Source organism: Saimiri boliviensis, chromosome 11 (genome assembly GCF_048565385.1).
Source record: "Saimiri boliviensis isolate mSaiBol1 chromosome 11, mSaiBol1.pri, whole genome shotgun sequence".
NCBI lineage: Eukaryota > Metazoa > Chordata > Mammalia > Primates > Cebidae > Saimiri > Saimiri boliviensis.
Genome location: NC_133459.1, coordinates 3005401 through 3032119, shown reverse-complemented (window position 1 = coordinate 3032119; position 26719 = coordinate 3005401). Strand labels below are relative to the sequence as shown.

General features: G+C 54.6%; 1 long non-coding RNA gene across 1 annotated transcript; it reads right to left on the bottom strand.

Annotated features, from left to right (window-relative positions):
- On the bottom strand, positions 1-24135 carry LOC141580199 (uncharacterized). Its single transcript, XR_012512302.1, has 4 exons — positions 23592-24135; positions 22569-22649; positions 1253-1363; positions 1-745 (listed from the first exon to the last, which is right to left on the bottom strand). It is a non-coding gene; the product is annotated as an uncharacterized LOC141580199 (long non-coding RNA).
- Between the last annotated feature and the right edge of the window lie 2584 nt (positions 24136-26719).

The window sequence follows — 26719 nt, the reverse complement described above, 5'->3', positions numbered from 1 at the left end:
ACACGCTTCCCCGAGGAGAGACCAGCCAGCCCAAACATGTCACCGTAAACCAGCCTGCCGCCCGCTGCCCCGGCGTGATTACTTCTCAGGGCTGCAGAGCCCATGCTGAGCAGCCACGGGGCAGAAATGTCAGCTCCTAAATCAAAGTCATACATCACCGCCGCCCAAATTAACACGTTTTATGGAGCCGTAAATGATTTTATGATAAATCGGGGCTGAGGGTTATGAATCAGGTTATGCAACCGTCTTCCCCCTCAGCCCCAATCCCCGTTGCTTTCAATTGAGCTTCGATGGTGGGGGGTGTGGAGTGACATTTAGTTACATTAAATTGCAAGCGTGCCTTTTCTCCTTGCTGTTTTCCCCACATAAAATGAGGATTGATGCCCCTTCAGCAGCTCCAAGGCCTTGCTAAGCCGAAGTGATGGACTGGGCACCCCGGTGGCTGTGAGTTATTCATGAGGCCTGGCCCCTATCTCGGGAGCCCCGAAGGCCACATCTGGGTAGAGATGGGCTAAGTAGGCCACTCATGAGTGAACCCCGACAACAAAAGAGGAAGTGTGCCTGGAAGCCATGGACGCCCCCCAAGCGGGCACCGCGTGCTCTGTGGACCAGACTTCCCTCTCGCTCAGGCTCCATCAGGAATGTGGTGTTCAGAAGATCCCATTGTTAGACCACGGGAATATCTTCTCAAAGGGAGGGCAGGTGGGGGCAGCAGCGGGACACCGGGCTTTATAAAGGACTTTTCCTGGAAAGAGAGGAGAGGAGGGGAGGAGAGGGAACTCAGGGAGGGAGCAGAGGGGAGGGGAGGGGAAGAGAGAGGACGGGACTGGGGGAGGGAGTGGAGGGGAAGGGAGGGGAGGGAGGGGAGCGGGAGGGAGACCGAGGAGATTCGGTCCCCGACTTGCCACAGTCCGTCTTTCTCACACCAAGAGGAAGCCCCATTCTAGAGACGCCTCAAAAAATGACAGGCACCTCAGCTTCTCTCCTTCCCCGAGTTCTGAAGGATCGTTCCATTTCAGCCCTGAGAAAGCACGAAGGCTTCCCCACTCCCAGCTAGAGGATAAACTGTTAACTTGGGGAGTGAGGGAGGAGAACACTATTTAAAGCTTTACGAAAACTCAATGAAAGTGAAGTCTCATGGACGAGACGTTAAGGATGGAGAACGTGGGAAACAGTTACTTTGCTGAAACGGAGAGGAGAGAAAACATTCCCCATCCCAGGACTCTCCCCACGACGTAAAAATAGTTCCCACCTGGTTCCAAGCACCGCGTGGGATCCGCCTTTCACTGCCATGCAGAACGGTGAATGAAGTCGGACGTCTCCTCTCACTCATCTTCATCTTCACCTTTCCCCCTAAACATATCTGGAAAAAACACCTCCTTGGCTATGCAATCCTAAAGAACACTCAGCTATTTCACTGGAACGCTTGTCTTTGCTGATAACGTTCCACGTCCATCTAGGCCCTGGGCAAGGCCCCTGTCATCAGGGACAAGGCCCACTGTGGGCTGTGTGTAGGGAGAGCTGACAGGTAAATGCCTGGAGGAGCCGGTGAGGCCCAGTGCTCAGCTCTCGGGGGCAGGGGGCCTTCCCCAGGCCGGGCCATCCCAGGACACCTCACACACAGGCTTTCCAGCATCTGGGTCAGCCCACAGTATATTCCAAAAACAGATGCAATAAATGGGGGTGCCAGCAGCAACAGACCATCCCTGAGGCTCAGAAACAAAAACAAACCCACCTTTTTGGAAATGAACTCAGAGCTTGGAGTTCATTCCTTGAAACTCATTCCTGGTCTGAGCCTCTCTTCCTTGATACCACCCAAAAGACTTAACCTCCATTGAGTTTTCGGAAAGCCTTAAAAAGTGTTCTCCTCCCTCACTCCCCAAGTTAACAGTTTATCCTCTAGCTGGGAGTCGGGGAGGCTCCATGCTTTCTCGGGGCTGAAATGGAACGATCCCTTCAGAACTCGGGGAAGGAGAGAAGCTGAGGTGCCTGTCAGTCCGGTCTCTCTTCCTCGATGCCAGAAAAACCTTGTACTCAGCTTGACACTGCTTGGAAGCAAACAAAAGCAATGGCTGATAAATGTGGGTGACGCTGAGATTACACAGAAGTGGAGAATGAGGAGCCAGGACACACCCTGTTCTTGCTGGGAACCGAGCCTCTGGCTCAGCCGCTACCGCCGGCCTTACTGACATCACGCCTCGTGTGGCAGTGGGCACACGGGAAGCTTCGGGTTCTTCATCCCTGATAGACATTTATTGCACGGTTAGGATGTGCTCCTCACGTACATCAGGGAGAAACAGAAGAGCAGCGAGTCACTGACTGACAGCTGGACTTCAGAGACCCCCGGCGAATCCAGTGGCTGTGTGTGCGCCTGTTTTGAGGGGTCCCCTTGGCTGAATGGTAGAAACTTGAGATAAATAAACAGACTCATGTTTGAGGCAGTACCTCCACCCCAGTTCTGCCTTGCACCAGCTCTGCACCAAACAAAAACAAAAACAGAAATAAATTTTACCCAAAACCTCAACAAGAGTCCACGGTGTAGTCTCAGCTCCCGTACGGCAAAACAGGCCACGTGAAGACAGAGGGTCCCAGAAGCTAGGAGAGTCCTCCATGGGCCTGGATGGTCGGGTGCTCACCCACGACACCGCAGCCCCAGACCAGCCTTGTCCTCAGATGACCTCGCCTGCACCCGGGCCACCTGGGCCACCTGTGAAAAGCCAAACTTCCATGGGCCCCAGCCGGCCCTTCGGAATCAGGGTCGCTGGGGCTGAGTCCTGGGAACGTGCCAATCGAGATTCCGAATGAATCTTCAGCAAGCTCAAGTTTGAGAAACCCAGTCTTTCCTTCCTGCGGCCTCCTTGGAGAGTCCATGTTTGCAGAGGGACATGCCCGGCACATGGGACTCCACACCTTCAGAGCCTCTCTCCTCTGCCATGTCCTAGCAGCCTCGAAACCCAGATTCTGGGACTGGAGCAAGGAGATGGGCTCTGGCTCTAGGCCTCCCTGTTGCTCTTGGTATTGGCACCTCCCAGGAGATGCCCCCACCCCAGCACTCCAGCCTCCTCTCCTGGCATCCATCACCATGTCATGACACGTGTCAGGCTGTCACCTGTCTGATGGACAGCTCTACAGGCAGGGTCCAGGCCTGGCTCATTCACAGCTGTAAGGCCAGCACCCGAGGGTGTCTGGCACCCAAGAAGAAAATCATCTGGAGGAACAGAAGATGGCAGCCCCACTCCCCCGCAGGTCACCACTCTCTGCCCCAGCCTTCTGCTCATGATGATACGTGTGTCCCACATCTGAACAGGCTTCACGGGTGACAAAGTCCTCTGGTGACTTCAGCCCTGTGGCGCTGCAGTCACTTCAGTGTCAGAGTCCCTGAGACCTCAGGACAACTCACTGTGCGCATGCACCTGGGCTGGCAGAGTGGTCACCAGGCTCCCGGTCCTCACCTCCTGCTGGTGACAGCCGTGCCGTGTGGGACCGACTCCGGACATCAGTTTCTGTGAGACGTTTCTAAGGTTAAGGGTTTAGCCCTGATGGGGGTCTTGCGGGCCGAGGGTCTTGGTGACTGGGGGTCTGAGTTCCTGGCCGTGACTCTCCTGAGCCAGCCTATGCCCTTCCCCACCCAAACCGGACCTGCCCCCAACACAGGGAACGTGGCTCGAGGAGAAAGTGCTGGGGAAGGAGTGGCTGCGGGCTGGGGAGGCTGGAGCAGGCCCGAAAACTCGAGACCAACATGGAGAAACCCTGTCTCTACTAAAAACACAAAAATTAGCCGGGCGTGGTGGTGCACACCTGTGATCCCAGCGACTCGGGAGGCTGAGGCAGGAGAATCGCTTGAACCCAGGAGGCGGAGGTTGCAGTGAGCCGAGATCGTGCCACTGCACTCCAGCCTGGACAACAGAGCGAGACTCCATCTCAAAAGAAAAAACAAGAGCTCAAGGGACCCAGCTCGGCAGTGGACACGCATCCTCAGCAGAACACAGCGTGTCTCCTGTGGAAGCCCCACAGGAACACAGGAACCGTCTTCAGGACACCAGAAGGCTGTGCCCCTCTCAAGGTGTGGGGCTCAATCCTCCAGGTCCCCAGACCCTCCAGACCCCTATTCTGAGCCAAGCAACAAAGAAACCCCATCACAGCCTCAGGGCAGGGGCGGGAAAGAACACAGAAGGAGGGGCTCTGAGGGGCTCCTGCAGCTCAGAGAGACGAACACTGGTCCGGACTGACCCTGCCCCCTCTCGGGAGACCCAGACCTCCGGGCAGGGTGAGGGCATGCCAGCAATCCCGAAGGACAGCACACAGCAGGCGCTTCCCATGGGTTCCCCAGGACGGCATGGCACAGGGGGCTTCTGGCCTTGGTGTGGGACGGGTCCAGCGTGTCCTGGCAGGGAGGACGCCCGGGGGTTAGCCTGTAAGCATCATCCCTGGGGCACTGCCCTCGGGGGCACAGGAGGGAAGGGGCAGGCCCTGGGTTTACAGCGTCACACAGACGCCTCCACGGGAGTCTCTGTGGCAGCCGTGGAGAACCCACGCACTCCCCAGCTTCTCACGGGGCCTTCCCGGAAGCATCTGCTCCTGCGGAGGTTTTTGCCTGAGCAGCACAGGGACCCTGTTCTAACACAAGGTCCTAGGTACCCCGAGCCTCAAACGGTCCAGGGGAGGAGGCCCATGGCATGTCATCATAAAGAAACGTGTCTACACACACGCACACAGAGACACAGAGATAGACAGAGTCAGAGACAGGGCAAGAAAGACGCAGAGAGAGCGACAGACAGACAGAGATGAACGGGGGTCACGGGGGTTGGGGGGCAGACGGGCTGAGAGCGCTCCCCAGTGCGGAGACACAGACGGCTCCATAGCCCAGGCCGTGAGGGAGCTGGTGAGAGAGTGTGCCTGTTTTGATGGAAACTCACCTGCCACACTGAAAACACAGCCCCTGCTGAGGCTGACCCGGCGGACCCATGGTATGGCAGGGACGGGAGGGGCTCGGGAGACCCTCCAGCGGCTCCTCCCTCACAGAGAGAGGTAAACAGAGGCCAGGGGAGCAGGGGCCTGACAGCCGCACTCGGGGGTGGGCTGGGGCCGAGCTGCAATTCCCGTCACCTGTTTTTCTCGCCCACACCCGATTTTGGTCCCCGTGGGCCTGGAGCCACGCGGCCAGTGGGCCCTGCCTGGAGAAGACCCCCAGGCCGCTGTGAAAACCCATGCTGAAGGGCTGCATGGCAGAAACAAGGCCGGATCTAAACCGGAGGTTCCAGCCGCCAAGCACCCGGGTCTCCCGGGCCATTCCCTCGTTCAGCCGGAGGCACAGAGAAGTGAGCCACGCTCCACCCGAAGGTGAATGGTAGAGACCAGCGGTGAAAGGCTGTTGGGGTCAGCAGGACTCAGAGAGACGAGCCAGCGTGGGGAGGGACAGCTCGGAGCAGGCTTCCCGGGGAGAGGACCAGCAGGCCGGTGGGCGGGAGGCCAGCGGGATCCGGAGCCGGGTGTCCTGTCTCACCCCCAGCGCTTCTCCCCCCGGGAGCCCAGACCCCCTCGCAATTAGGCGGGCCAAGGGCTTGCTCTGGCCACTGGGCTGCGAGCCGGTGTGGCGCTGGCCGCCTCTGGCAGGGTGTCTCATTCCCGTGTGCAGAGCCCGTGCGCACTCTTCCCCAGGGTGCAACGGCATTAGGCCGTTCCTGCATGGCTATAGAGAAATGTCTCCGACTGGGCAATTTATAGGAAAGGAGGTTTAATTGGCTCGTAGTTCTACAAGCTGTACAGGAAGCATAGCCCTGGCATCAGCTTCTGGGGAAGCCTCTGGAAGCTTCCAATCATGGTAGAAGGCAAAGGGGAAGCAGGCACGTCTCACGGTAAAAGCAGGAGCAAGAGGGAGAGATGGGGGAGGTGCCACACACCTTCAAATGACCGGATGTTACGAGAACCCACCCATTATCTTGAGCAAGGTGGGGTGCTAAACGCTTCCTGAGAAACCCACCCCCACGATCCTGTCACCTCCCACCAGGCCCCATCTTCATACTCAGGATGCCATTTCCCCATGAGATCTGGGTGGGGACAAATATCCAAATCATATCAACAACCAAGAAGGTCACTTGTCCCAGGGGGTGAAGCCACAGCTGGAAGAGCTGCCACCAGCCTGGATCCCTGAGTGGCCTGTGGAGCAGAGACCCTGCCAGCCTGTCACACTTGTGTACTGTGAGCAATAAACGTGCCGTTCCGTGTGCCAGGCAGGCTGAGCCCACCACAGCTCCAGCCTCACGGGAGCCCTAAAAAAATGTTATTTTTATTAAATCTCAACCCTGAGTTGACGTCTTTCTTAACCTTTTATGTGAAACGGAAACTATGCACGAGGCACTCCTGGTGCAAACCAAAGTGGAATGCTTGTCTCAGAGAAAACGCTTGAGTCCTGTGGAACAGCTGTGAGCTGAGCTAGCCGCTTTTCTAGGAAATAGCATTTGTGCTTGAGAGAATCACCAAGAGACAAACTACGTTACTCAGACATGGGTGTTTGGCAGACATTTTCTCAAAACATGTAAAGTGAGCCTGTCACTTGGAGGAAAACAACTGACAATATTTGTTGCCAATAAATAATAGAGTTCTGACTTTGAAGCAAAAATTAGAATTTTGGAAGACTCGCACCCACTGCCATGAGCCTGACCGCTTCCTGATACTTAAAGCCTTCTGTGGTGAAGAACGTGGTGACATTATCGAACATGAGTCTTGATATTGAATAAAGGAATGTGTTAGCGTTTGGAAGATCTGCAAAATGCAGTGAAGCATTATTTTCCAAATGACCATGGTGTGATGTTTCAGAATTACACATGGGTTAAAAGTCTGTTCTTTGAATGGACAAGGAAGGGTTACTGACAGGCTTCCAATTTCCCACTGCAACCACCCTTTAGAAAACTGCTGCTTATGGACTTCCAGTTGAGCATGAATAAGAGCATCTGCAGTTATCCAACAAAGCGTTTAAAATGCCCCTCTGTTTTCCAACCACATACCTGCGTGAGGCCACATTTTCTTCATGTATTTTAAACAAAACAACATCTTGCCACAGACTGAATACAGAAGGAGCTCTGCAAATCCAGCTACCAAACATTGCAGAGCTGTGATGAGAGGTAAGACAAAGGCCCACTTCTCAGTATTTGGTTGGGGGACGGGGACGTTTATAATTATTTTTCTTGAAATCTGTTCTTTATGTTAACCTGTAATTAGGTTTATTATTATCATCATTATTTTTAATGAATTAAGTACATGAAAGTTTCTCCGTTTTTGTCAGTAAAGAAGAAATTATCAATAGAGGGCATCCACGTCCACCAAAGCTCTATGGCAGGCGTCCCCAAACTTTGTACACAGGGGGCCAGTTCACTGTCCCTCAGACCGTTGGAGGGCCGCCACCTACTGTGCTCCTCTCACTGACCACCAATGAAAGAGGTGCCCCTTCCTGAAGTGCAGCCGGGGGGTCGGATAAATGGCCTCAGGGGGCCTCATGCAGCCCGAGGGCCGTAGTTTGGGGACGCCTGCTCTATGGGGACCTCAGTAACTTTTCAAAGTACAAAGGGTTTCTGAGACTAGAACACAGGGGTCCAAATTCCTGAGCCTGGAGTTCATGGTCATCCACAGTGCCACCCAGCTGACCTCCCCGCACACCCCTGCCTAAGCTGGCACATGTGTTCCTGCGCCCTCCTTCCAGATCACCACACCTGTTTCACCTTCCTCACAGTGCAGCCGGATGGAAAGCCTTCCCCACCTCCGTGTAAGCTTCAACCATCCCAGGAGCCCAGCTCAGACTCCTGCCCCCAGCGCAGCCCCCAAGCGCCCCACACTACAGCGCTCTTCGTCCCCAGAACACCTGCAGCCACCTGAGCTTTTGCCTTGTCCTAGACAAAAATGACAGCAGGAGACACGGGGGAAGGCACTGCGATTCGCCCCACACAAGGTGCTGCATCTGCCCCGACCAGCCTGACGTCACCACAAGAGAGGGGATAGCCTGGGTCTGTCTGCACAGGGCCCAGTCTAGGGTCAAGACCCTGGTGGATGCCACACGAGTAAACAAATGTGCAAGAAAATGGAGGTCTTCCTCTCCTACAGGTCTTCCTCCGAGTGAACGGTACCGGAACCCCAAGCGCTCAATGGGGCCAGGCATGGTGGCTCACGCCTGTAATCCCAACACTCTGGGAGGCCAAGGTGGGCAGATCACTTGTGGTCAGGATTTTGAGCCCATCCTGACCAACATGGTCAAACCCTGTCTCCACTAAAAATATAAAAATTAGCTGCGTGTTGTGGCTGGCACCTGTAATCCCAGCTGCTCGGGAGGCTGAGGCGGGAGCATCACTTGAACCCAGGAGCCACAGAGGTTACAGTGAGCCAAGATCGTGCCATTGCACTCCAGCCTCAGAGACAGAGAGAGACCCTGTCTCAAAACAGAACAAAACAAAACAAAAGAGCTAGTGGGAGCTCCCTGGATTTCCTTCTGCACGAAGCTGGGAGCAGAAGCCCACCCCACTCCTGAAGTCATTATTCTCCAGGATTCCCCAGGGGCTTCCCAGATGACCCAGTGCTGCCTCTCAAAACCCGAGCAGCTCCCTGAGATTTCATATAAACCAGTCAGAAATCATTATCAGTGTGCCTTTTAAATTTTTGAAAAATAACTAGTGTTGGACTCCAAGGCCACATTAAAATACAAGAGGTGTTTAACTGCTCCGGAACCATCAGCGACTTGTGACTGGCAGAACAGTGAGTAGAGATTAAAGAAGCCCTGGCCTTAGCTGCCCCTCTGGGGCTGGGCACTGCAAGGGCATCTCCCGCCTGCACCCAGAGCTCCGGTGGAAGGAGGATTCTGACTGGGGCACTGCCAGCCCTCTATCCCTAACCTGCTATTTTCCAAGAACAACTTGGAGGCCCTTTTAATTTTTCTCTTTGCATTTTAACTCAAAGTACATAGTAAGATCGATACATTCTCTTCCATTCACTGAGGAAACTGAGGCTCAGGGAGGCTACAGCTTGTTTAAAGTGTGGACAGGCCAAAGCTGACCCCAAGTTCCCTCCAGACTGGGGAAGATCGTGAGACCAGGCCTTGCTGCTGGTCCTTCAGGGGGGTTGAGACTGGACACGCCCTCTTCCTTGACTCCCTCTTGCTATCTCTGAAAGGCAGGATATGGGGAGACGTATTCGTCAGAGAAACACTCACTAGATGCTGGAACAAACAGCACCAGAACGCCTGACACTCACCACAGTGAAAGGTATTTCCTGACGGCCAAAGTGTCGCTGAGAATGGGTCATGACCCTGACGGCCCTTGCTAAGGGTGATTCCTGCACCTGAACTCCCTTTAAAACAGAACCCCAGGTGTGAAATCACTGAGCACCACAGCCCGGCCCTACCTCCGGTGGAGGTCCAGGCGGGGGAGCACACTCTGAACCAGGAATCCTGTCCTTTCCTGGCAGGGGGCAGAGTCCTTCCTTTTTAGGCAGGCTTGGAGAGGGTGGTGTGACCCGTCCTTGCCACCCCACCATTCCCTGCCCATGGAGTGTGCGCCTCAGCCTCACACAAAGTCTGCACCTGGAGCTGCGGGCACGGTCACTACATAGAGGCAAACCAGGACAGGTAGAAGTGGTCTCTGCGTCTTCCTCCAAAATTATCTTTGCAAGACTCTTCACAGCCCAGGCAGCAGCCACCCAGCCGGCACCTTAAAGACCTGCTCCCATTAGCAGGTGTCAGCCCTGCTAGCCCCAGCTGAGTCCATAACAGGTGAGGCCTTGGGAACTAGCTGGACAGTGACGCCTCAGAGTCTGCTTGGACGGTGGGGGCAAAGGGCCTCAATGGCAGCTGCCCTCCTCCCGCCTCCGTAGCTGGCCCGGGGCTCTGGCAGCTCCTGGAGTTGCTGCTCCAGCCCACACAGCAGCTGGTATCACGCCCATGGCTCAGAGGGTGCCCCTAGAAGCCTCTGACTTCAGTCTTCCCAAACAGAGAATCTGAAGGAACGCCACACTCTACACCAGCCCGGAAGCCTCTTGGGTCATAGACGGCTGTGGGCCAGCGCTGCTCCAGGCACACACATGTGCCACCCTCCTCCCGTGTCTCAGAGCGCAGCTTCCTCCCGGGCCCTTCGGGAAGGGCACCTCTGATTCTTCAGCAGCTTTGTTCCTGCTTCAGCTCCAAAGCCTGGAGGAGGTCACTACGCTGGCCACACAGCAGAGGCCCCTTCTTCTGCCTATTGTCAAGTCCCTGAGGTCACACTGTGCGTCTGTCCTGCCCTTTCCTGATGCCCCAAGTCTGGCACAGAGACGGCCTTCTGCAAATGAATGCTGCCAAGTGAGACGCAAGGACCCATCCCTCTGACCGTGTTTTGGGTTTTTTTGGGGTTTTGTTGTTGTTGTTGTTGTTGTTGTTGTTGTTGTTGTTGTTGTTTTGAGATGGAGTCTCGCTCTGTCATCAGGCTGAAGTGCAGTGACGCGACCTCGGCTCACTGCAACCTCTATGATTTTCCTGCCTCAGCCTCCCGAGTAGCTGAGACTACAGGTGTACACCACCACACCTGGCTGATTTTTGTATTTTTAGTAGTGACGGAGTTTCATCATGTTGACCAGGATGGTCTCTATCTCTTGTCCTCATGATCTGCCTGCCTTGGCCTCCCAAACTGCTATGATTACAAGCCTGAGCCACTGTGCCCTGTCCCCGCAGACATTCTAAACAAACCAAGGCCCCAGCCATGGCCACCGTCACCTTCCTCTGGGGGTCCCGCTTTTCTCTGGCCCGGCCTGCAGCAGGGACTTGTCTTCTTTCTCACCCATCATCACAGAAGAACCGATGTTTCCTCCAGGGTCTGCGCTGACTGTCACAAAGGAGATGCAGAAGCCACAGGGTATGTGCCAGGTGCCTGGGGACACTCTGGCGGCTTTGGCCCCACTGCCAATCATGGGGGCCCACAGCCCCAGGAAGGGAGAGCTGACATCCTGCTACAGATGACAGAGCCAGGCTGTGAAAAGGTCAAGCGGCTTGCCCAAGGTCACCCAGCTAATTCGGGAGAGCAGAGCGGGGTCCTGGAGCTGGGTCCCTTCCCTGGTTTCTTTCCATCCATCCATCTAGCTCCTAAGAGCCTCTTCCCTGCAGGAGATTGGCTCCTAGTTCTCAGAGTCATTCTCAGTGTAAGAAGCAAGAGTCATCTTCTAAAACGCTCCCAGGGGAGCCAGCCACCTGCTCCGAGAATATAATTCACCACATCAGATTCGAAACGGTATGTAGGGGCCAAGTACACATCTCCCAAGAGAGCCCATGGATGCTCCCATCTCCCGTGTTTCTGCGAATCAGGGAGTGAGGGCAGCCGCTGTGCCTGGCTCACAGCCACTCATTCTTACTTTTCCAGCTCACTCCACAGCCCTGAGACGAGATGCAGCACTGGGGTTCAGCTCACCTGCTGCGAGTCCGACAGAGGCCTTGCAAAGGTATCCCCAAGCCCACAGCTCTGGGGGACCTCCCTTTCCCATCCAACGCTCAGAGCAAGCTCGGGGGCTTCCTTGGGGTTCGCCAAGGGGCATCATGAGGTTTGAATCTCAAAGATATTGCATTTGAATTCAGACCTCTCCATTCTGTCCAAACAAGTTAGCCTCCCAGGACCGCGGGCCTGAGCCTCCGGCTTCTCCTGCTAAATGGAAAGGCGGCCACCTGCAAGGCCAGCAGGCCTGGACACTTGCTCAATTAAAAGCTGAAGTCAGCTCTTCTCCCACCAAGCCTGCCAGCAGGCCCCCGTCAGTCCCTCGTGGGGCCCTCCTGCCACGAATGCTTCGCCAAGTGTCTAAAATGGTGAGTCTAGCTTGAAAGACTGCTTGATCAAGGGTCCGCCAGTGCCACGCTTCTCTGAAATGTATCCATTTGTGTTCCACAGTTCAAGAAAACTAATCTGGATCATAAAAGCCAGAGTGGAGAACTATCCAGCTCAAAGGGTGGTTTTTGAGTGAGGGCCTGTCTCGTGTTAGAATTAGTCATTGATCTTTCCCGAGTTGATTCAAAGAGGAGCCTTCAATGACATGATCCAAATTTGTTCCGATGTGGCAGAAAGCTCAGCCCGGTGGCCAGTGCCAGCTCCGTGCACAGAGGAGAATCCCAGGCTCCTCCTGCCTGAGCCACCTGCAGGTGTAGCTGAGGCTCAAGGGATGGACCCCATCAGAGAGAGATGGGGGAGAAGACCCAAAATGAACTTTCTGATTCCAGTACCCAAATACAAGCCCAGGAACAAGTCAAGTCACAAGAGACCGCATCAGAGACTGCTTGTCTGAACCCGCGTTTCCTGCTCCCAGTAAAGCGGGAATGGCCTCAAGAAACAACCTTCTTGAACACCAAACTGGGAAGGAAGGGGCGATTTATTCGGCCGGGAGCAAGGAGGCACAGCCGCCTAGCAGCCAAGCCTGAGCTCACAAAGAAAGTCCCATTCCCAACAGAATAGGAAAAAATTTTTGCAGTCTACCCATCCGACAAAGGGCTGATATCCAGAATTTACAAAGAACTAAAACAGATTTACAAGAAACAAACAAACAAGCCCATTCGAAAGTGGGTGAAGGATACGAACAGACACTTTACAAAAGAAGACACACCCGAGGCCAACAAACATATGAAAACATGCTCATCATCGCTGGTCATCAGAGAAATGCAAATCAAAACTACATTGAGATACCATCTCACACCAGTCAGAATGGCACTCACTAAAAAATCTGGAGACAGATGCTGGAGACATGCATACGAACGTTCATTGCAGCACTGTTTACAACAGCAAAGACCTGGAACCAACCCAAATGCCCATCGATGATAGACTGGACAGGGAAAATGTGGTACGTATACACCATGGAATATTATACAGCCATCAAAAACGATGAGTTCGTGTCCTTTGTAGGGACATGGATGAACCTGGAAACCATCATTCTCAGCAAACCGACACAAGAGCAGAAAATCCAACACCGCATGTTCTCACTCATAGGCGGGTGTTGAACAATGAGAACACATGGACACAGGGAGGGGTGCACTACACACTGGGGTCTGTTGGGGGGAAATGGGGGAGGGACAGTGGGGGGTGGGGAGTTGGGGAGGGATAACATGGGGAGAAATGCCAGATAGAGGTGATGGGGAGGAAGGCAGCAAGTCACACTGCCATGTGTGTACCTGTGCAACTAACTTACATGTTCTTCACATGTACCCCAAAACCTAAAATGCAATTAAAAAATAATAATAAAATAAAATAAAATAAAAAGAAAGTCCCTGCCCTTTTAAAGGCTTACAACTCATTACATGTGAAAGGTAATGGTCCATGGAGTAGGTCTGGGGTATGTGGCTTAGGTGGGGGTTTGACCTTGTTTAAGTAAAAGCAATGCCTTCTGAGAAGATTCCTCCACACCATGGCTGTGATCTATGGGAGTGCGATTAAGGTGGTACCGGCTCTGCCAGGCTTTACTTCTCCCATTGAAATGAAATGTGGAAGTCAAGGGGGAGGGGGTCTTAGATGCTTAGGTCTCCTTCCACACCAGCGCTGCGTTAACACTGCCCCCCAGAGATTCACATCCACCTGGAACTCCATCATGTGATCGTATTTGGGAATGAGGTCTTTGCAGCCATAAGATGAAGCCACACTGAATGTAGGTGGACCCTAACCCAACGTGACCAGTGTCCTGATAAGAAAACAGGCATTGGAGGACACACAGGGAAGCCACGTGGGGACAGAGGCAGAGACCAGGAGCGGGTCGAGGCCAGGAGCCAGCCAAACTTCCAGCATAGCCACAAACCCGCAAGGCAGAGCTGAACGAGCCATCTTCCACGGCCCTCAGCTGGGGCTTCCTCCCGGGTCCACAGCCTGGGCTCTGGGGTCCCACCTCAAGGTTCCTACCTCATCAGCCCTGTAACCCCAGAGACACAGCATTTTTTTTTTTTTTTTTTTTGAGATGGAGTTTTGCTCTTGTTACCCAGGCTGGAGTGCAATGACGCAATCTCGACTCACAGCTACCTCTGCCTCCTGGGTTCAAGCAATTCTCCTGCGTCAGCCTCCCGAGTAGCTGGGACTGCATTTTACAGACCCATGGCGATGCCCCGGCAGTGTTCCCTCTGCACCTCCTGGGTGTACAGTGCCAGGGAAGCAACTATGAATGAGACAAGTCATCTGTCTCCACCGAGCCTCGTCCTCATTGAGGCTCCTTGGGGAGCTGAAACCCAGGAGGCAAGTGGCCTCTGTGGACATCACAATGCTGAGTTCCTGACTTTTTCCTCCTTGCAGTGGCTGGTGTGACCTCTGCACCTCCCCTCCCTGCTTTTCTCCAGGGAGCAGTGGGACCTTGCGTGACAGCTCCTTGTAACGGGTCTGTGGAGGCGACCGGTGCCCGGGCGGGTCCTCGTCCTGCCTGTCGCCCTGCTTACACTGTCAGTCCTTCTCCCCTTGCCCGTCCTTCCGGTGGATGGAGAGCTGCCCAGGACAGGGCGTGAGGCTGGACCCGGGGGACGCACAAGGCACAGGAGTCCTCAACTGAACTGACACCGCGCTGGAATCAAAGCCAAGAAAACACTTCCCACAAGTCACCCTGACATCAAGGACAGACACGGAAGAGAACTGGTCCTAATTTGCAAGTCACCCCAGGGGACCCTCCCAGCGGGAGGTGTGATTTCTCTTAACCCCTTCATTCCTGGTCAGCTGAAGCCCCAAAGGCTGGGTCCTTCCACTTAACAAACCCTCCCCTCTGAGACTGCTGCATCATCTGACAGCTTTGATCCGTGATTTCAGGACCATCTGGATGCCAGGGTGCTGGAGACGCTTGCCAGCTCTTGAAATAACTCAGCCTGGCTCCATTCACAGGCAAGCACAGCTGCCCCGCAGTTTTGGGTCAGGACGCCGGGTGGGGACATGGGATGAAGCTGCGGGGCCCTCAGAGCCAGGCTGGGAAGCAGCCAGGACTCCTGAGGAAGGGGTCAGTGCTCAGACCCCCCCTGTGGCTGTCCAGCTCCCTCAACCACCTTCCTCAGAAGCAGAGCATTCCGACGCCTCCAGCACCACTCCAGGGATCCAGCGAACCGTGAACCTGCCTTGTCTCCTTCCCTGGCACAGAAGTTCTGCTCTTCACAGCCCCAGAGCTTTGCACCGTCTGTGGCCCCTCAGCCCCCTTTATCCATTCTGTAGCCAGTGTCTTCTTCCTCTTTCAGTCCCACGAGGAGTCTTCGGGTTCTGCTGTCCCCCGTTTCCACAGAGCTACAGAAAAGAGTTCTGCAACCTGGAAGAGAAACTCCCACCTTCCAACCCTCCCTCCTTCCCCAGATGGGACTCCCCATCCTCCTCCCAACCTGTCGGGGTGGTGAACATCTAACCAGATCCACCCTCCTAAAATATCCGCGGATGGCAAAGGTAGAGTAAGAATGTGGATACAGGGCATGAACCAAGAGGCGACCTGTGTGAATTCGAGGGGCCACAGGGGCTGGCAGGGAGCGTCTACCAGCAGGAGGGGGGTCTTGTGGGATCCTAAAAATCTCAGCATCTCCTCATCACAACTACTGTCAGAAGGACCTCAGAGTGAGAGGGCCCTGAGTTCAAATCCTGGCATCCCAGCTCAAAGGCCCTGGGACCTCATTCACCTTCCAGGCCACCTCCATGGCGAGGGGTGCATCCTGGCATCTCACACAGGCAGAATTTTATACACTTCCAAGAGCTGCCTCCTGTGCTGGACCTAGGAGCACACCCAGATGTGAAGGGCCTTTTCAGTTACTGCCAAGCTTTTCCTGAGAGCCCATGCTGTATGCCGGGCATGCTTTAGACCCAGCGGTCATAACTCTCCCATACATTCAAACAAAGGCCCTCAGAATGGATCTCTGCAGTGAGATCAAGGGCCTGGCTTTCCAGTGCTAGCCTGGAGACAAAGAGCTAGAAGATGAACCCTCATCAGATCTGAAGAGTCCCAGAGCAAAACCGCCCTGGCAACTGGGAAAAAATGAGTTCCAAAGACGTGGCAGTGACAAGAGGTTTCCTAGAACAGAGTCATGGCTCAAGACAAGGGCAAGACAAAGGGCTTTGGTCTGCAGTATGTCCCGGTGCCTTTCAAGACCCCAGCCAGGACCTCCCACTCATTAGGAATCCCAGGCAGTCCCAAGGCCCTGGCGAGGCCCAGCGCAGGACCCGCCACCCCTGCTGCCTGCATTTTGCAGCCGAACCGTCTCTGAATAACTCACAGGTGTTATCAAGTCAGATCTCCCCTACCTAAATCCATGCAGATTTCTAATCAAATTATGGGAAGTGGATGCCATTAAGCTCTTACTAGCAGTGACGGTATTTTAAAATAATAGAATATTTTCGAGGTGTGTGATGGAGTTTTTAAGTATTTTTGTCATGTCAGCTTTCAGCTAGCATCTGTAGTTCTCTTGGCCATTAGTTATGCAGATAACTGGAGTAACAGTCAAATTCAGCTGCAGGGACAGAGAATCCCAGCATCTCAGGAGCTGACCACGGGCGCTGTTTCTTCCTCGTGCGCGCCGGGGCTGAGGCTGGCCGCGGCCCTGCTCTCCTCTGCTGGGCTCTGCTGCCATCTGCACATCTTTCTTTGCCTAAAACTAAGACTGAAGGAGTACCCCAAACCTGGGGCCGGCTGTTCTCGGGTGCAAGACAGGGGGTGCCAAACCATCGGTGCACGTTGAAGTTTCTGCTGGGAGAGGGCTTGTCACAGCCGTTCAGATTCCTTGGCCAAAGCAAGTCCCCTTCCGATGAGCAGGGCACGAAGAGGGAGGTGTGATGGGTTCATTACGTCCCTCACAAGATACAATGCAGATTTCACTCCCAAGACCTCAGCATGTGGTCTGAGACGGAGACAGGACCATTGCCCACAGCCCCCATCCAACGTGACTGCTGCCCTTACAGAAAGGGAAATGTGGACACACATGTGCACACCAGGAGAATGCCGGGCAAAGATGAAGGCAGACGTGGGGATGCTGCTTCCAGGAGCCAGGGAGCACCAGGAAATGCCTGCAGCCTCCGGCAGCTGGGGAGAGGCCCAGAACAGAGGCTTCCTCACAGCCTCGAAAGAACCAACCCTTCCACACCTTGATCCTGGATGCCTGGGAGACAATCAGTGTCTGTTACCTAAGCCAGGGGTCCGCAGCCCCCGGGGCACGGACCGTACCAGGCTGTGGCTCATTAGGAAGCAGGCCGCACAGCCGCAAGTGAGTGGCGGGTGGGCGGCAAAGCTTCCCCCGTGTTCACGGCCTCTCCTCGTCGTTATGCGCGTCGCGGCCCGAGCTCTGCCTCCTGTCAGATCAGCGGTGGCAGGAGACTCTCCCGGGAGCCGGGCCCTACTGTGAACTGTGCATGCGAGGGATCTAGGCTGCACACCCTCCTGAGAGTCTAATGCCCGATGATCTGTCCCTGCCTCCCACCACCCCCAGATGGGATCGCCTAGTTCTGGGAAAACAGGCTCAGGGCTTCCACCGATTCTGCATTATGCTGAGTCATGTAATTATTTTGTTATATGATCATAATATAATTATGTATGTGATATATGAAATATAATTCTCTAATATATGTTATGGAATCATAATAGAAATAAAATGCGCAATACATGTAAGGCACCTGAATCATCCCGAAACCACCTCCCTACCCGCAGTCTGTGGAAAAATTGTCTTCCATGAAACTGCTCCCTGGTGCTAAAAAGGTGGTGGACTGCCGGTCTGAGCCACCCAGTTTGTGGGACTTTGTGATGGCAGCCCCAGGAAACCACTAACAGAGAAAATAAGTCACTGGGAGAAAATTATACCAGAGGCCACTGCCGAGTGGCCAGGAGAGTCCCAGGCAGGCTGAGGGCTTCGGCGTCACCAGCCCTGGGCTCATCCCCGCTGCGCGTGCTCGGGGCTTGACTGTCCTCCGGCTTCTGCTGCCTGTGAGTGTGAGAGCGCGCAGCCCTACCCGGCGGCTTCTCGCCTCCTCCCGGGGAGCCTGGGGGCAGGCGCAGCGGTTTCAGTCTCGTGCCGTGACCGGCAGGCAGTGGCTGCGGTCTTTTGACGTTGCAGAGGTTCTGACGGCTGCCCTGGGCCCTCTAAGACAGTCCCACTGTGGATGTCCCTACCTCTTTTACGGAGAAGTGCAGGGACTCACTGGGAACACACAAAAGGCCAGGGTTCCAGAGAGCAAGTGGATGCTAAAGTCACGCAGATCTGCACCCAGACCGAGCTCTGAGGGTAAACGGAGAAAACAGCCTTCCCCCGTCTCCTCCGCTGAAGGCAGCTGTGAGCCGTGGCGGAATGCAGGCAGACAGCAGGCCGCCTGAGGACGAAGGCCAGGAGTCAGCACCTCACCGGCCCAACAGTGAGGTTACCATTTTATTTCCTTCAGGCATCCCCCAGTCTAGACTCAGTGCAGACCCATAACCCACAGTCGACATCGTGTGGACAGATGCGTTACAGGAAAGCCCTCTAGCTCCGGTTTGCAGAGGGCGTCCCTAACACTCAGGGCAGGCAGGGGAAATCTTCCTTTCTTTTCTCTCCTCTGTTCTTTCCTGCCCCAATCCCCGGGCAATCCCACCGGGGCAGTAACAGGAAGAGCGAGGGCAAGGGCCCGTAGGAGCCTAAAACCTGAAGACAGGAGAAGCTTCCTCTCTGATTGGAGGTGGGGGCTGTGGTCCTCAGCGTGGGATAAAGCCCATTGCTTTTATTCTGTCTTTGTCCTCCCACCGTTTACCCCCAGGCAGGATTAGCTGCGGGAAGCGCATGGCAGAGCAGGGTTTACATAAAGCTGAAAGGGGAGTTCGAAGGGATCAGAAATTCCAGGGAGATTGCAGAGAGGGAATCTAGAAGCTTGAGAAACTTCTAGGCGTATTCCTAAGCTGCACATGCGTGGATCTCGTCCCATACACTGTGAAAAATGACTTCGAGATCTGAACTAAGAGACGGACTAGCTCCTGGGTCCCGAGCTGGCCTCTGAGTGGCACCCAGGCAGGACAGATCCAAATACAAAGACCAAAAACAGAACCGGTGCCAAAACCATGACCCTCAGCAGGCTGGGCGTAACCAGCGGCTTACACGTAACCAGACGCGAGCCGGCCAAATTAACAAAGATATCGACGTTCTCAGTGAGATTTCACTGTTAACCCAGAGACCCAGAATGCAATGTTCAGAATATTCAGGATGCATCCCAAATCGCTCAGCATCCCAAACCCAGAAACACCTCGACACCCACGAGAAAGACAACTTAACAGACATGGATACCCGGGTGGCACAGACGTTGGAATTTTCATACAGACTTTAAAGCATCTGCTCAAAAAATTATCCCACAAGGAAGAGGGAACACTCTTGAAACTAATAGAAAGAAAGAAAATTTCAGTAAAGACATGATAAATATATATCATGCTCAGGGACCTGTGGAGCAGCAGCAAACTGACCTCTGACCCTTCGCTGCCTTCACGTCAGTGGAAACGTTCCCAAACTTCTCTGAACCTCAGTCTCCTTCGCTCTAAAGTAGGGGGTAACTTTTCGTTCCAGTGGGCATCATCTCATTACATCCTCGTAACAGCCAACGTACATAGGTATAGGAGATAGTATCTTCATTTTACAAATAAGGAAACTGAGGCTGAAGTGGTTGAAAATCTTTACCCAACTCAGTGTCACTGACGGACCAGCCACAGAACCCACATTGCTACTCTTAATGGCCATCCTGCTTCCTTCCACAAACACCCATGCTGCTTCCTGCGGGATGATGGATGACGGGTGGGCATTCCATTTGGCCTATTGAGACAGGAGATGTGTGGAAACCTTAGGTGCCTGAATTCTAGCCCTTGCTTTGACACAAGCCAACGGCATGACTCAGAGCAAGTTACCTCCCCCATCTCAGCTAAGCTTCCTCATCTAGAAAATTGAAGCACTGGATTCTATTATCCTGAAGGTCATTGCCAACTCTGGCAGTTAAGGATTCCAGTCATCTTCCTCCAGGGCCCGCCATCTATTTCCCGAGTGTAGCGTGGGTTCATGCGCCAGTCACAAAGGGGAGGGCGCTGTCCTGAGTGCTGAAGGAGACACGTCCGCCAGCCCTGGTAGCCGGCAGTTTTCTGAGCAGTGCCTTACCCCGGGGCTTCCTCCAACCTTTCCGCTTGAGCTCCACGGAAAGCTGACTCTGTTTATGAGCACATTTCATGCTGGAGGGGGTTGTTCAGGTTAATCCATTTTCTCTCTCTCTTTCTGCCTCTTGCAAGTGTGCCGAAGACTTCTCTGCCCAGCCTTGAAACAGCCCAGGCTATTTGTGCTTTCCAGCATATTCCTCCCTGCCCTCGCCCAGCTACAGTTCTCTAAGTCTTTCCTCCACCGGTCATACACCCCTGGAATGTTTACCTATGGGGCTATAGTCTGCCAAGTCTGCCAGTCTGAGGGACCCTGAGGTTTGTCTGTGACAGAAGGAACCTACCCACGCTCTGGCATCTTTCTTTGAAAGGTTTTCTGGGCCCTGGATCAGGGGAAAAGGTCAGGGACAGTACAGACCCAGCTTTAACTGCAAGTGGGCAACACCTGGGTTCCCAAAGCACAGGCTTTCTGAGATCCCTAAGCTGGGTGACTGGACTCAGTCGCAGAACCAAAGAGGAATTAGATATGAATGAAGAAAGCATCATCTTAGGCAGGAGAGTGGGAAATGGGTGTTGCGAGTCAGCTAGGGAGCCACGTGCCCCAGAGGTTTTCATCTCCCCTCTTATTCCTTCCCTTCTGAAGTGATGCCTGAAAGAAACCCAACTTCAGCCTACTGAAGCTAAAAGAGAGTTTTCTGAAGGATCTTGAGGGATCTGGCCAAATTCAAGGAAGAGAAAATGGGAAGAACAGGGATTGTGATGGCCTTCAGGAATGGCTTGATCCAGGAGTCAGTGTGCTTGGGTCACCTCTTGAAATACCTCATGCTTCTCTGTGCACATCTGGTTCAGTCTCCTCTCTTGTTGCAGATTGGACCCCCCGCCACACTTTTTTTTTTTTTTTTTTTTTGCTTCCCAGACCTCATGGAAGAAACTGGACTCTAACAGTTTAGGTATCCGATGTGTTCCTGCTTCAGCCACACAAAGAGAGACTGTTGTCTGTCCCAACTCCAAAGCTGCCATGGAAGGGATGTGATGGCCTAGCCTGGGCCAGGCACTCACTGCTGGGCCAATCAACTATTGCCAAGGCGGTAGTATTGTTCTTGGAGTCCCCCGTGTGCCACTGAAGGGCAGGCCAGGGTTGGGATAGGAGCAAGAGGGGCAGAGACGGAAGAGCTGGTACACACAGGCGCTTCTCAGCAACGCGGCACACACCCTTCCTTGTCCCCGACTGTGTGAACAGTCTCTAAGGTGGGCACTGGTGATCACCAATCTACTTCAGAAATTCCCGAAGCCGACGAGTCCCTCCTGACAGCAGCAGTCCGCCTCTCTGCCCTCCACGGCTTCCTCGTGCCTCTTGCACACCGGGAATCACCCACAACCTGAAGCAGGTTGGATTGCACTCACACAGGAGGCTGGAGACGCTCTCCACTCTCCTTCCCTCACTCTGCCGGTGCATTCCTGCAGCCTCTTCATCCTCCGGCTCCGGACGCAGGCCCCGAGCTGCAGGCTGAGCCGGAACTCATTTTTCACCCTCCTTGCCAGCCAGTCATCCTCATGAGATGCCCTCCTCACCCCTTACCTTCCCATGCCAAGGAGATTTCATTTTTAGGCATCCCTTCCTCCACGAGGGATTTGCCAAGACTCCCCCAAGAGCCTTTTTCTGCTGCATTTGGATCTCGATTTAGGGAACAGCCCCACTGACTGACATACTTATTCATCAGCTTCTTTCTCGTTTGTGTTGAATTCCGTTTCCCCCTGGGCTGACTTACTTTCCAAAGAGCTTTATCTTCCCTTCTGCTGGACCTTTACCTGAACATGTCCTGACATTTCTGCTGTGAGGTCCTCAGCCTGCCTGACCCACCCGCCATATCCCTGAAGACCACAAACATGCCACGTGCCAAAGGAGTTCCCCATTCACAGGACGGAGTCTTGGGAAAACAGAGGATCTTGTATTTGTGTTTCTGCCTACATTGTCTTCCTGGCCCTAGAAGTTTCCATATGTTAATGACAGGGTTTTTCCTTTTTAAACACCAAAGTCATGCTAGCTAGGTGACTCATCTGCTGCTCAATTAGTCCTGGAGGAAGATGAATTGTTTCCAAAAGGTCTCTGGGACAGATATTTGATGTGTCTCCAGTGTTTTCCTCAAACAGCCCCTCCAGCCCAAAGGTATGCTGAAAGGCTTGCTAAAGAGGCACCTGCTCTGTATCTGAGGGTTTAACCTGCATTGCTAGATGCCTGGGAGGCGGTCTGGTCTCTGAAGAACGCAGACGTATCAACTGTGTAGACACCATCAGCCCATGAAAGGCCCCACCCTCTTGGTCACCTGCTTTGTGACACCTATTTCCTGCAGGACCTGCCTTTGCCTATGAAGCCATCAGTGAGTCTCTGCTGCTTTGCGTTTAAGCTGATACATGGCAGGGCCTGCCCTCTACAGGTTCCCACGCCAGGAGGTGCAGATATTTCACGTGGTTCAACCTCTTGCTTGGCAGGAACTCAAAAGAGGAAGACTCACCTTCCTCTTCTTCCTTTCTTCTAAGAGGTCGAGGAAGGCTTCACTAGGCATTCATGTTTAAATCGGTCTTGATGCAAAGGCCTGAAAAGGCACAGAAAGAGAGAAAAGATTGTTTCTCTTAAGATGATTCAGGAAGACTTTTCTCCTGGTGCTCCGCTTGGTGAGTCTTCCTGGGGAAAATGCTGGAGCCGGGAATGAAACAGGATTCCATAAGCATGCTGAGAACAAGAAAGGCTCAGGCCTGCTCCTTGTGAAGTTTCTCAGGAGTGTCAACAGAAATACAGGGTTTTGATGCCATCCAGCAACAAGACTCCATCTCACCCAGACAGTCTTTCTTGAATTCTCTGAACTCCCTCTGTCACTCCCTTCTTGGAACTCGGGAGGGTCCCCACTGAGGTTCTGGAAGTTCGTACTGGGAATGGTAACTACGTGTCTGCCGTGGCTACATTCAGCCTCCCTGGCCAGATTATATGTTTTGTGACAAGGCCTGGGTCCGATTCCTTTTTAACACAGACATGTGGGCATGAGCTCACATCTACACACATGGGCCGTAGCCTGACCTCGTATCAGTCAGCGCCTTTCCAAAGGCAAGTGATAGAAAACCCAACTCAACCAGGACAAAAAAAAAAAAAAAAAAAAAAAAAAGCATATCCCTTCCCAAGAGGCCGAGGCTGAGCCTCACTGCGTCTGGCGGACTCTGACCGGGGCACACACGCACGCCAAGCACTTCACTGTGGCCCTGAGTGTGATGGGCCAGAACGGAGTCCCATGTCCAGTCCTGGGGCCGGAAAGAGCGGCAACCCCCCGACAGCATCGACACTGAGAATGGGAGAGGGGTGACAGCCCGAGGGACCTGAGCATCCTGTCGCCAGAGCGAGTAGAGGGCGGGGAGCAAAGGCAAGGTCCCCCGGACATCACCAAATGCCGCTTCCCTGCAAGGAGTCCGTGTCCCGGGTCTCCCAGCTGGTCACTCCCCAGGGCGCTCCCCCACTCTCCCCACCAACCCCACAGGGCTGTGCTCACCTTGGAGTCTGAAAGGGCTTCCAGTTTCCCACCGCCAGGAGCCCCGGGCCAGTGGTGGGCTGGGTCTGGCAGGTCCCTGCTCCTGAGACCTGGCTGGTCACCTGGGAGCTCAGTCCTCCCCCTCGGCACCTGCTTCATCACCGGGTCCTCGGCCGAGGCCACCTTATGTTTAATTCCAGTCGTCGGCTGGCCCCTGTTTTCTCATGAAGCCCATGCTCTTTACGGCTTATTAATGTTTATTTAGTCAGTTTAAAATGTGCTCAGACTCTTACAGACTCACTGTCCCGCTCTGCAGAATTTAATTCCCTGAGCAGCCTCTTCTGGTCCCAAGGAAGCCGCCCCAGGCAGGCGGAGGCTGAGGCTGAGCCGCTGCTGCCCCGTGATGATCAGCGAAGCCATCTGACTGGGTGGAGCCCCAGAGCAGCTGGCACCTGCTTCCTTGTCACTGACACCGGGACGCGTCCTCCCCTCCTCCTCCCCTGTCTTCCCACCCACTTGCTGAGAGAGGCTCCCGGTGACGGGAGATGTCCAACCCCCCGGGCCCAGCCTCTGTGGCCTCCCGCCAGCCACCCACGTGGACTCCCTTGTTTTAAAAGTCCAGGCAGGGCTGGCCGGCAGCGGTGTGAGCTGAGGCCCGTTGTCTGCACCCTGGCTCTGCCCGCTGATGCTATGGGAGCAGGTGCCCAGCCCGGTGGATGTGGGTGCTGGAATCCAGCAGACCCGTGAGATGAGGCAAGCCAGGCCCACTCCAGCCTCCTCAGCCACGTGGTCCACACTTATGGCTGCTTCACGGGGAACTGGGAGGAAGAATGAGGGCAGAAGGGAAGTGACCTCACGGAAGTAGGAGTCACCAACATTTGCCGGGGCCCCACTTACCAGGGGGAGAGGAAGCCGCAGGGCAGGAATGGTTCCACGCACAAATCAGACGCGTGTCCTGGCACTGTGCCTGTGTGATCCAGAGGGGACCAGGCCAGCTCTTCCCATGACCTTTATCCCGAGGGACTTGTGCTCCAAATTCCTGAGCGTCCATAACGTGCCTGCCACAGATGACGTGTGAGACTCCGCCCCCGCCCCGGAGCACATGGGATCCACTCAGGGGCTGCCCCAGGCTAAACTGTGTCCCTGCCAAACTCATACATTGAAATTCTAAACCCCGGTTCCTCGGCTCAAGGCCCTCTTTGGAAATACGGTCACTGCAGACGTGAGTAGTGAAGTGAACTTCGACACAGCATGACCCGTGCCTGTTAAAAAGGGGAAATTTGGATTCAGACACGCACAGGGGAAGATCACGAGAAGACGCAGGGAGAAGGCGGTGCCTGCAAGCCACGGGAGAAATGTGGGGCGGAGTCTCCCTCCAGCCTCAGAAGAAACCAGCCATGCTCACACTTGATCTTGACCCCCAGGCTCCAGAACCCCAAGACAACACATTCCAGCTGTTGAAGCCACCCCGTGTGTGTGGCGTCTGTTCCACCTGCCCCAGGACACTAGCACAGAAGCAAATGGGAGCCCCCAAGCCCCCTGAAAGAGCAAACTCACGGCTTGGGTGCCGGACCAAGGGCATGGGCACAGAAGTGGTGCCAAGGACCATGCTGTGCCCTGACAGCTGCCCTCCTGGCCATGCAGAAGGCTCCTAAGCCCAGGAGGAGGGGAAGAGGCCAGGAAGGTCAGACCTGAACAGCTATACCTGCTACAGGCGAGGCTGGTGACCCAACTGTCCTCCTGGCCCGACCACTGATGCCAGAACCGCTCTACTTGTAAACGCCCCCTCCCTCTCCACCTGCCTCTCCGAGATCTCGCCCACTGAGGCCTCTGTCTCCATAGACCCAGATACCCTAATGGTCACGAGCCCCTGTTCCCTTCCTGTCCTGGTCGTTTACACCTCACCATCCCACTGGCCTCCAGGGAACACTTCATAAGGTGTCGGAGACTGTGGCACCCCTGCACCAGTTTCCAGAGCCAAGCTACGATGTTCATTTCGGCAGGTGGTGTCCGGCCCTGAGCCTGAGTGGACGGGGCTGACACTGGAACACTTTCCGGGCCGTGGGTGCCTCCTCGTTCCCCAGTGCCCGCTCCTTTGGGTGGTTTTGCAAAGGCGTCCTTTTCCGGGCCACAGGAGACGTGATCCATGCTTATGTGGCTCAGAACCAGAGACCCGCAGCTGCCTCCCAGGGAGGGGACACACTGCCCGAGCCTGGAACCTACGCTGCTATGCAGGGAAACAACTGGGCTGGGCACTGGCCACTCCAGAGGCCACGCAGGGAGAAGGCCGAGCTCCCGCCCAGATCCTGATACAGCTGGAGGGATCAAGCTCTGCTGGCAAAATCGAAATCACCGCTCACAGCTGCCTGATGGAGGCCATCTATGGGTACCAAGAACCCTCCTCCCTCATGCCCTTTCTGAGAATAATGTTCCTCCAGCCACGCAGGCCTGTCCTGCCTTGCTCCAGAATGGGCCCATCTCAGGGAACACCTGAGCCTTTGCTCCTGACCACAGCACCGGTAGAGGGAGGGCATGGCTTCTTTGTAGGCACTCCAAGGAGAAAGGGAGGTGAGTGGCATCCCGCGATCCTCCAATGGGCCCTGCCCGGTGTGCCCAGCCTGCACCAACAGCAGATGGTGGCTCAGTATTGGGCCCAGCCTCATCCAGCTTTGTGGTCTAGGATGAAATACTTCACCTCTCTGAGCACTGGCTTCCTTGCTATAAAAAAGCTTCAGTGTGTCCCGGCGCGGTGGCTCACGGCTGTAATCCCAGCACTTCGGGAGGCCAGGGTGAGTGGATCACCAGACCAGCCTAGCCAACATGGAGAAACCCCATCTCTACTTTAAAAAAATAGAAAATCAGCCAGGTGTGGTGGCACATGCCTGTAATCTCAGCTACGAGGAGGCTGAGGCAGGAGAATCACTTGAACCCAGGAGATGGAGGTTGCAGTGAGCCGAGATCATGCCATTGCGCTCCAGCCTGGGCCACAAGAGTGAAACTGTCTAATGAGCTCCCGTAGGTGGCAGCTGCTCCCAGGGCACAGCTCAATGTTTGTTCTCACTTCTGCCTTAGAAACTTCATCCCAGCTGTATGTGGGGCACCAGTGGACTCCCTCAGGCACACCTTGTATTTCCCAGCTGTGTGAATTC